Genomic DNA, 10,721 nt, shown 5'->3' on the forward strand with positions numbered 1-10,721 from the left:
TCTGGACAGTTTCAGCTTTGAAAAAACAAGTTTGCATCAAGTATAAGTGAAAACAAGACTAGGCTCTGACACCACTGTTGGGTTTTGAGCATTCTAACACTTCTAAGTGTACATGCAACCCTAAATACCTTGGACCTATGTTTTCTCTATTATACATGCAAATATGAACTTTCCAAGGTGTTCATCCTAACTAGCATAATAACATTGATTCATATGAATATATCAAGTTAGAATTACATACCTCTTTTGATGTAGAATGACTTCATGAAGCTTGAGTGCCTAGTGCCCCAAGTGTGACACCTCAAATGGTTCACACAACACCAAATACACTTGGAATAACTTGAGAGAATTGGAACACTTCATCAAATCGGCTAGCCCTTTCTATCACACATAGTCGCCGATTTTCTCCAAGAATAAGATCATCATATAGTTAGGGTTACACCATGTAAACCCTAATTGTCATGGCCTTTCATTTCCATGATCCATGGGTACAAATACACCATGGAGCATCTTATGGGTTTTAGCCCAACTTGACAATCCATGGAGCATTAGCCCACTATATAAGTATGGATGATTTACACAATCAACCCATATATTTAATTAGTCTTCTTTTGATCACTTAATTAATACTAGATTAATTCTTGATCAATACTAATTAAATAATCTTATTAATATATTATAACTTATAATATATTAACAAACCTTAAGTGTTATTTCTCTCATTATAGTCTATCCAAATGCATGATTCCATGCAACCCAAATGGACCATGCCGGGTCGGGTCAAGTCTTACCAATTATAGTTATGGACTTAGACATTAATCCAACAAAGACAACATTGTCACTCGGTCTATATAATAGATAACCAAAGGAATTCCGTGGGTAGCCGATGAAAATACACCGCTCACTATGAGGTTTGAGCTTGTCGTGAGTCTCTCGTCTTACAAAGCCTCGCAACTCGAAACCTTGATATGTGCCAACGAGGGAGATTTCCCTGTCCACATCTCGTGAGGTGTTTTGGCAACCTTCTTTGTAGGGACTAGGTTAAGGATATGGGCAGAAGTCTCTAAGGCATACCCCCATAATGAGATAGGTAGCAAAGCACGACTCATCATGGAACGAACCATGTCCAACAAGGTTCGATTACGCCTCTCTGCTACACCATTCAACTGTGGTGTCCTGGGTGGCGTCAATTGCGAAACTATTCCGCATTCCTTGATGTAGTCTTGAAACTCAAGACTAAGGTACTCCCCACCTCGATCGGATTGAAGCATGTTGATTTTCCTGCCCAACTGATTCTCCACTTCCTGCTTAAACTCTTTAAACTTTTCAAAGGTTTCTGACTTGTGTTTGAGTAAGTAGATATAGCCATATCTTCTATAATCATCAGTGGAAGTCACATAGAAGCGACCTGCATCCCTTGTGGTGGATCTAAATGGCCCACACACATCTGTGTGTATGAGATCCAATAAACCCTCACCCCTTTCACAAGAAGCAGTGAAGGGTGACTTGGTCATCTTTCCATGTAAACAAGACTCGCACACGTCATCGTCCCTAAGGTCGAATGACTCCAACACTCCATCCTTTTGGAGTTGGGCTATGCGTTTCTTGTTGACATTGTTGGATTAGGTGTCTAAGCCCATAACTATTTTGGTATGTACTTGACCCGATTACGAGCATGGTCCTTTTGGGTTGCCTTCACCATAGCAACTGATAGGATGAACCAAGGAGAAAGAGGATTAATTATGATTTATTAATATATTATATGAATAATATATTAAAAGAGAAATCATATTGTTTAATTAATATTAGTCAAGAATTAATTTTGTGGCTAAAAGAGATTAATTAAATAAAGGGGACTGATATTGCAATTATATGATAATTGCAAATTGGGCTATGGATTCCAATGGAAAGGGCATTGGACGAAATCTATGGGAAGCCCATATGATTTCCGTCCAAGGGCTTTCTAGAGGGACTCCATGGGTTGCTTAAGGCCTAAGCAGAGAATTAGGGTTTCACCTGAAACCCTAGCAGCCCTCACAACTATATAACGACCCCTAAGGCTCCCAAAAACATGTCCAACCTTCTAAGAGAAACCCTAGGACGTTTTGGGTGCCTCCTCCCTCTCTCCTTGTTCATCTTGTTGCTTATGGTGTTTGTGACTCCATTAGAGGTGCAACACTTGAGGCACTAAGCTTTCAGAAGTCGAGATCTAGAAGGTTTGTGATTGTTGTTGCTACATAACAATCAAGGTAATGATTCTAACCCTAATCATATGTCAATTTGAGATTTGTTTGCTAGTCAATTAGAGTTTTTTGCTTTGGTATTCAATGTTGTATGCTTACTTATAAAAACCTAGATCAAAGCAATTAGGGTTGCATGAACACCATAGGAATGATGTTATGCTCATAACCCATCAGTGGTATCAGAGACTAGGTCGTTTTTCTAGTGAATAGATGCAAAAGTGAACCACCAAAGATCTTGAAAATCGAAAATTTTGCATTCTGACTGGCAGACTCGCCGAGTCCATGTATGGACTCGATGAGTCCAGACCTCTGGTGCTGGGATTTTCGATTTTTCTGCCAGATTTTGTTGAGGATAATTGCTAAAACTCGTTTTTCTTGCCAAAATCTGATTTTTTAAGTTTGGAATGGTTATCTTCATCAAAATTGATGGATTTGGTTAAATATGGATAATATAGGATTCTTATTAGTCAAATATTTAACCTAGTAATTTGTAAAAGTTTCAAATTGCACCCTATCGGTTTTATAGTTTAAATTTGAACTTAAAAGTTTTAGTTTTTGAAATTTAAATAGTTAAACCCTAATCTTTTGAAAGGTTTCAAAACTTGTCCTCAAGTTTTGGAATTTAATTTAATTAAAAAGTATTAATTTTGAAATATTAAATTCTAAAACCCTAAAGTTTTGAAAAGTTCAATTTACAACCTTATGGTTTATTAATTTAAGAGTTTAATTGAAAGAGATAATTAATAAATCATAATTATATGGTTTAAGATTAATCAAATTAAAGGTCTAATTTATTAATAAGTTAAAACCACTTAGTATTTTAAAAGTATAAAATACACCTTATACTATATAACATTTAAAGGTTTAACATATTATATATGTATAAGTAAAGAGTCAGTCTTACCGTTAGTAGGCCTCATTCACGAAGCTGGTCTCTAAGGGGTGTTTAAGGAAATTGCCTATAAAATGACGATTGAATGGGTATCCACTCTTACCCACCGCACTCTTGACCGGCGAAGGGTCGTTAGCCAAACGGGTAGGATAGGGCACAACTTTCCATTATAAGTATAATGTAATGCAAGTAACTAAACCTTTTATAAATTCCCAAATCTTAGTTACTTTAGGAAAAATGTGGAATTGATGCTATTCCATGAAATTACACTTTGTACCCTTGCCAAGACGTTAGTGGAGCGTGTGTGGTTAACCGGCAGAGTAACTTGAGTCTAGCGAAGGGGGCAAAGGGTGACTCGATGTTTGTCATAGATCAATGGAGCGTGTGTGGCTAACCGGCACATTGATTAGGTGACTGTAACATTGGGGGTACCAAGTATATTTGCATGGTTATCCATACCTTGTTTGTGATCCTCGGCATCCCAGTCACAAACATGAAGGGCATAATTGAGATTAAACATGCCATTGATAAGTTCAATGAATCTCAAAAGATCTAGGAGTTTCAATTCATTTAAAACCTAATTTTCACTTTTCGTTTTTCATGGTGGAAATTGGTAAATCGTCATTTACCTACCTTCAAATGTTCTGCAATTTGGATTATGACATCCCTTTTCCAAATTGTAGAATATTGTGTTGGATCCTATCCTGAATATTTCATTTGGGTGCTATATTGAGGATTTTATCAACTAACTTGAATTTCTCCCATTTTGTAGATGTAAAAATCTAACAACTATGGTCTTCCTGAATCCTTTAGAAAAAGTTTTCCACAAGAAGATGATGTTCCACGATTGGATTGTGGAAATGAAAATCATGCTTCACTTCCTCCACCTCCTCCAATAATGTTACCTGACCCACGTGTTCGAAGACTTGATGTCACACCCCAAAACCGGAACGGCAGAAACGTTCTGGGGTGGAGGACGTCATGTCAAGTATCACAACACATGCATTATAGTAATCAAAGTACAACAACCATTTAATTAATAGTATAAGTTTTTACATAGGTTACATTTAGCAACAACATCAAAAATAGATATAGAGAATAACATAAGATGCAGCCCGGTACAAGGCTGACTTCGCAAAAGCTCCCGGAGTGTACCTGTCTATTGGCGACCTGAGAATACAAGTTATTTTGAAAGAGAGGATCAGCATTTTAATGCTGGTGAGTTCATAAGTATTTTAATGACATTGATATAAATACATATTTTTCCTCATAGTAATCTCATTAGATGATGGTGATAAGAGCTTATAAAGTATTTGAATTCCTTCCAGAAAATCCTATATTTTTTAAATAAAGTAGTCTTCTACCAAGACCCGACTGTTTCATGTTTAAAAGAATGAGTTCCTTTACTAAAAGCAGTCTTCTACCAAGACCCGACTGTTTCATTTTTAAAAGAATGAGTTCCTTTACTAAAAATAGTCTTCTACCAAGACCCGACTGTTTCATGTTTAAAAGAATGAGTTCCTTTACTAAAAGCAGTCTTCTACCAAGACCCGACTGTTTCATGTTTAAAAGAATGAGTTCCTTTACTAAAAGCAGTCTTCTACCAAGACCCGACTGTTTCATGTTTAAAAGAATGAGTTCCTTTACTAAAAGCAATCTTCTACCAAGACCCGACTGTTTCATGTTTAAAAGAATGAGTTTCTTTACTAAAAGCAGTCTTCTACCAAGACCCGACTGTTTCGTGTTTAAAGAGCATTTTCCCAAATATTACTATCATTATCATAATATAGTTTTACATTATCGTTTTATATCAAAAACGTTCTAAGTTTAATGTATTAAGGAAAGTATTATAGTACCGTAGTTTTATATGTAGAAACTATCGTGGTACTAATTACCTTAAGGCCATGAATTATAAGGTAAATGTGAAGATACTCGTAACCATACTGATTGACGGATGTAAACACGACGATCTGCTGGCGTCGAAATAAATGTGACATTTGTCACCCCTTGGCTTGGTCGGCCGGGACTGTAGCTAGCAGTCAGGATGTCAGATGGTCTGTCCCGTATAGATCTATACACACAATGCCCGCTCTCCCTCCAGGAGACTCTGGTTACCAACTTGACAACGGCGAAATCCGCTTCGTGAGGATGTATCTCATGCTCTGATTGCTATATATGTTTCTTTTTACTAAAAGTACATGTTTTAGAATATTGATATAGCTAGTTTCTTCTCATAAAAGTTATTGTTGGTTTCTAAACTATACCTACTATAGTTTACTTGAGAGGTTATCTAGGTACCTTTGCTACCCAAAGGCGCTGAACTGGAGTAAGAGTTTTAACATCTAAACAGATATACATAATATATAACTAGGACTTCAACGACACTCGGACAAATAATCGGATACTCTAAGTCCACAACCAAACAAGCACTACAAGAAAAATGACTTACAGTCACACCAAAAAAGTGTGACCATATGCATATAGTGACATTTTATTTTTTCACTGAAAGTGTGACGGAAGGTGACGCCATCGTATGGGTCTTATGGTCACTTTAAAATGTAGTGTCCGAATGATATTAAACATGTGGCGGTATTATAAAAGTGTGACAAATGTGTACGGAATTTTGTTCCTTAAATATCCAATATTGTAGCGTTAAACCGTCACTAGACATATTTATTTAGTAAATGTTGTGACTGTATATCACCAACTTGCGACATTCATAATCTTTTAGTGTAGTTGTTTTCTTTTCTATTGTTATACAGTTTAAATTTTATTAAGACTATTGTGTATCTTTTGTAAACATGTAATTACGGTGAGCATGACCATGTTTGCTAAATGGCCACATGTAATTAATTCCATAAGTGGGGAATTGCTAATTATTAGTCACAAAAAACAATCAAATTTTGTGACTATAGCCTATCGTATAAGACACACAATTAAGTGAAATACAATCATAAGTATTATAAAGACACACATTTTGTTAAAATTAAGGACTATTGGGTATATTTTAGACACATATAATTACGGTGAACATGTCCATGTTCGGTAAATGGACACATATAATTAATGATGTAAGTGACGATTTGCTAGTATTTAGTCTCAAAATTTAGTCACACGTTAAAAAATGATGTAAAGTAACCATTTTATATTTTTAGAGACATTGAAAACCTATAAAACATGGCCAAATTTATATTAAAGCCACTTTAATTTACTATTTATTATTACTTTTTCTACATTGTAGACACATCAAAATTATTTAAATTAAAGTAATGAATCCCAACAATATGAAACAAAAGCAAAATTCATAATTTTATATTAGTAATAATTGAAATCCAAATCCATACATTAAATTCCTAATTAAAATAGCAAAAAAATAAAAATTGTCCTAATTTTAAGAATTTAAATAATGGTAAAAAAATCAAACACATCATAAACCAAAACCTAAACATAACTTGGCATTCATCTTATTTGTATTGCTCCTTGTCTTCTTGAGAAGGACATCAAATGATATGTAAGTTGGTTTCCTTTTCGTTGAGTTTTGATGTGTTATAATTTTTGGTACCTATAACAACAACATTGAAAATAAAAAAATGAGTTCATCATAAACTTAGTATACTACTTTATGAAGAAAATAAAGTGTAATGCACAAAGTAGAACATAATTAAACAAACCTTTGACTCGGTTTGCACAAGGTATTTTGGCCATGGAATGACAAAGGTCATATGTATCTCTTTACCTTGGAGACATATTCTCTTTGTTTTTCTTTGCCAGGTAAATGGCGCCTTCAGCATGACATAACATAACATCAAGTTAGTTATGAAGCCTCCAAGATACACATACACTAACAAGTATACACAAAAGTAAGCAATAAAATCCACCTATGCAAATAAGATGGTGAACGGTGAAAGCCAATAGTAAATCAATATATTAACAATTATATTTCCACCAAAATACAAATAGTAAATCAATAGTAAATTCAAAAATTAATAAATTAACATTTCCATTTCCACCACATAACTTTGGAAACTAATCATATGAACACATAACAGTAAATCCATAAATCAACAATCCATTTCCATTTCAATCAAGCTGAAGCAGCAGAAGTATACAACACAATAAAGAGCTTGATAAAAAAGCACCAAATTCATCGGTTGGGTAATGATAAACCTAAAACCCAACATTGACTAATCCATAAAAATAAAATGAAATAAAAAAAAGCAAATGATAACCAAGAATGATGCATGAAACCAAACCTTGATCAGGTACTGTAAGGAATATGAAAAGAAGAGGGTGGAATTTGACTTCTAGGTTTCTGATTGGCGATGGATGCTGTAAATCCCAACATTACATCTGTAAGAAGCCACGGACCGTATAATTTGCAACCTAAATGAACTCTTTATGTTAAAAAGGGGTAGATGTTGGACAGGACCCCAAAAGCATGTGTTCTGCAATAAATAATGTACCAATGAAATAGTAAATAGCAGGAAAAAAAACCTCATTTTCATGTGGAAATTCTGCACTCCCCATGAAATGCATGTCTTCCACAATAAATCAAGTAATAAGTACCATTGAACCATTAAACAGAAGAAACCACTAAGTATCATTCTTATTTTTTGCAACATTGTCGATGGATATGATAATATGCATTAAACAAAAGTTCTGGTAAACCCTCATTTAGTCCTTCATAATGAAGCTTCCACCACCAAATATCAATTGCTTAGTGCTTAGATATCATGAACCCAAAAATATATAATTAAGAAAGCTACCCATCCCTGAGCACATTGCTGTTGCCGCCTGCAAAATAATAACAATTTCAGTCTATAAATGTAATCAGATTCAATCATAAATAGCTCCAAGGTCATTAGTTAATCTTTAACTTTCCTCATTATATGCTAAATGATCCTAAATATTTATAAGTAAAATGATAAAACCTACAAAAGAAAGCCAGAAAGAAAAAGCTATAGCTTTGTAAAATCTGAGGGGCATTGCTCATAACTGATTTTTTTTCCTTAATTCCCATCATCATCATCGTCGTCTTCTCCTGTCTTGTTCTTCTCTGTTTTCATCCTCATCATTTTTGTCATCTTCCTCATCGGCATCATTATCGCCGATTTCATCAGGCCTGGTACTTTCCGGTGGCCCGCCCATATAAATATCAGGATCATGCTCAAGCAAAGCTAAAGGTCGTTCGACAGCTGTATGTATCTGTATAACCGACTATCGTTCGACGACTTCACTACAAATTCATCTGACGAATAAGTATTACTGCCACGGCCATTGATCGATGTACACTGTACAGGCTGCAGCCGTTTACTGTGTGCTTTGGAATCAGATCTATCTCTAGGGAGAAGCTTCGATTAAACAGAAAGATGACTGGAGCGATTGAAGCTGCGATTAACCTAAGGATGACTGGTTTGAGAGAGAAGGGGTGAGAGTGACGAGAAGAGGCGGCATTTTTTTTAAGAATGAAAATAAAAAGAACCCTAAAAACGAATTAGAGGTAATCAGTATATGACTATAAGTTCTTTTTCCCTATTTTTAAAACAAATATTAAATAAAAAATAATAAAAAATACCAAAATATAAAAATTTAATATTTTTTTTTTTTGAAAAAGACGGGTACCCGTCGGTAAGGTAGGCTTCGACTAGGCTAGTAGGAATGAGCTTTAAGCTCTAAGCTATAACCCTTAAGGATTAAGCCATATGTCATCAGCCATAAGACATAAGCATTAAGCCATAAGTCAATATCATAACCCACAAGCCCTAACCATTAAATCATATGCCATATGCCTTACACCATAAGTCTAAAACCCTAAGCATTAAGCCCTAAGATATAAACCATAAATCTATTAGCCTTCAGCCATATGATAGAAGATCTAAAGCCTAAGGCATACACATTAAGAAATAAGCCAAAAGCCCTATGTCATAAACATTGGCCCTAATCCTTAAGCCATAATCCATAAGCCCTAAGTGATAAGTTATATGCTATAAGCCCTAAGCCTAAAGCTAACCATATGTCATAAATCATAATCCCTAACCCCTAAACCCTAACTCCTAAGCCATAACCCTTATTCCCTAAGCATACATCATACGTCATAAGCTATAAGCCTCAAGTATTAAAACATAAGTCTTAAGACAAATTATAAGTCATAAGCCCTAAACCCTAAAACCTAACTCCTAGTGCCTAAGCCTTAATCCCTAAGCCTCATGTATTAAGCCCTAAGTATAAACTCAAAGATATGTTAGGTGTACTTTGTTAAAAGTCGAGTGTTACATGCACCCACCCACCTACCATACACCCTAACCCTAACCCCACACCTTTATGCTCATGTTCTTACGCTTACTCACCCCATCATCTACTACACTCCATCCCTACACCCCACACCCATCACAAGCCTACCTTTACACCTAACCGCACCATTATCCCCACCCACCCTAACATCCATACCTATACATACCCCTCCCTACTCTTGCCCCACCCACCCACATACGTTGCACCCACCTAACACATGGACAACACATACATGCCCATGCTAACAAGCCTAGACCAAAGTTGACACCTACCCTACCCCACCCATACACCCCCATATAATCATCCACATCCATGTCAATAAGAATATACATATGTAAGTGGGTAAGAGTTTTAATTAATGAAAGTTTGATCATTTTCGTAGTGTTCTGCGATTGACCTTCTACATGAGTTTTGGGACGATTTTAAGTGAAATGAATTTAATAGAAAATAACAAAAATATACTCTTATAGTGTTATTATAAACACATATAATTATATTTTATTTCAAAATTTTATTTATCCTAAAGGCGGGAATACTTATTATTTCCCGCCTGAATCCTACCATATTACTTATTATTTCCCTCTTGAATCCCACCATATACTACCCTTGATTGACTAATTCGAGATGATTGAAAACCTAAAAAATATAGGAGAGAAGAAACCTACGAACATGGGAAAATCAAATCAAGATGGGCATGATTTAGGAAACAACACACATGGGAAGCGACAATACACTGAAGAGAGTAGCACCACCACCGGTCTAATGCCCCACCACCGCTCAAACAAAACTTCGCCTTTTTGTAAACCTTCACCGATCCACCTCACCTTTGTTGTCATCGATCGAGGAAGGCATCAACGGCGCATTCAATAAAAAAAAATAAGGAAAAAATTGGATTTGAATACCTAAATTGAAATCGGTTAGATCCAAATCCATTTTATTTTCTTATTAGTGATTTTTGTGGTTATAGTTGAAGCTTTATTGGGTTTCTATTTCCAGATTTTCATATTGGAATCCATTTATCCAAACAAATTAATTACATCTGGTGGTCAATTGGTACTCAGGGTATGAACTTATATTTACCATATAAATGACACTTTTTGGTGATCAATCCACACTGATGACAAAGTTCTCGTCATTGTATTTATCCAAAATAGGTGTACACTTTGAATTGTAGTCATAGGCTGGTACATCAGTGCTGTTTCACAAATTAAGAATGACACAAATTCCCTATTGGGTGCTATTATGTATAAGTCTTTTGAATGCTCCTATTATTATTATTATTACTGGTTGCTTAT

The 10,721-nt window shown here is 35.3% G+C and overlaps 1 long non-coding RNA gene across 5 annotated transcripts; it reads right to left on the bottom strand.

Moving 5' to 3' along the window:
• Positions 1-6,420: 6,420 nt before the first annotated feature.
• Positions 6,421-8,606, bottom strand: LOC145108272 (uncharacterized). Of its 5 annotated transcripts, none has more exons than XR_013708156.1 (4): positions 8,132-8,606; positions 7,389-7,929; positions 6,807-6,917; positions 6,421-6,697 (listed from the first exon to the last, which is right to left on the bottom strand). It is a non-coding gene; the product is annotated as an uncharacterized LOC145108272 (long non-coding RNA). The 5 variants fall into 5 exon arrangements; XR_013708155.1 differs by having other exon boundaries at positions 8,071-8,606; XR_013708157.1 differs by having other exon boundaries at positions 7,389-7,518; positions 7,630-8,606.
• Positions 8,607-10,721: the final 2,115 nt, after the last annotated feature.

Source organism: Lactuca virosa, chromosome 4, assembly GCF_052849685.1.
Source record: "Lactuca virosa cultivar CGN04683 chromosome 4, Lactuca_virosa_CGN04683_v6, whole genome shotgun sequence".
In the NCBI taxonomy this organism is placed as follows: Eukaryota; Viridiplantae; Streptophyta; class Magnoliopsida; order Asterales; family Asteraceae; genus Lactuca; species Lactuca virosa.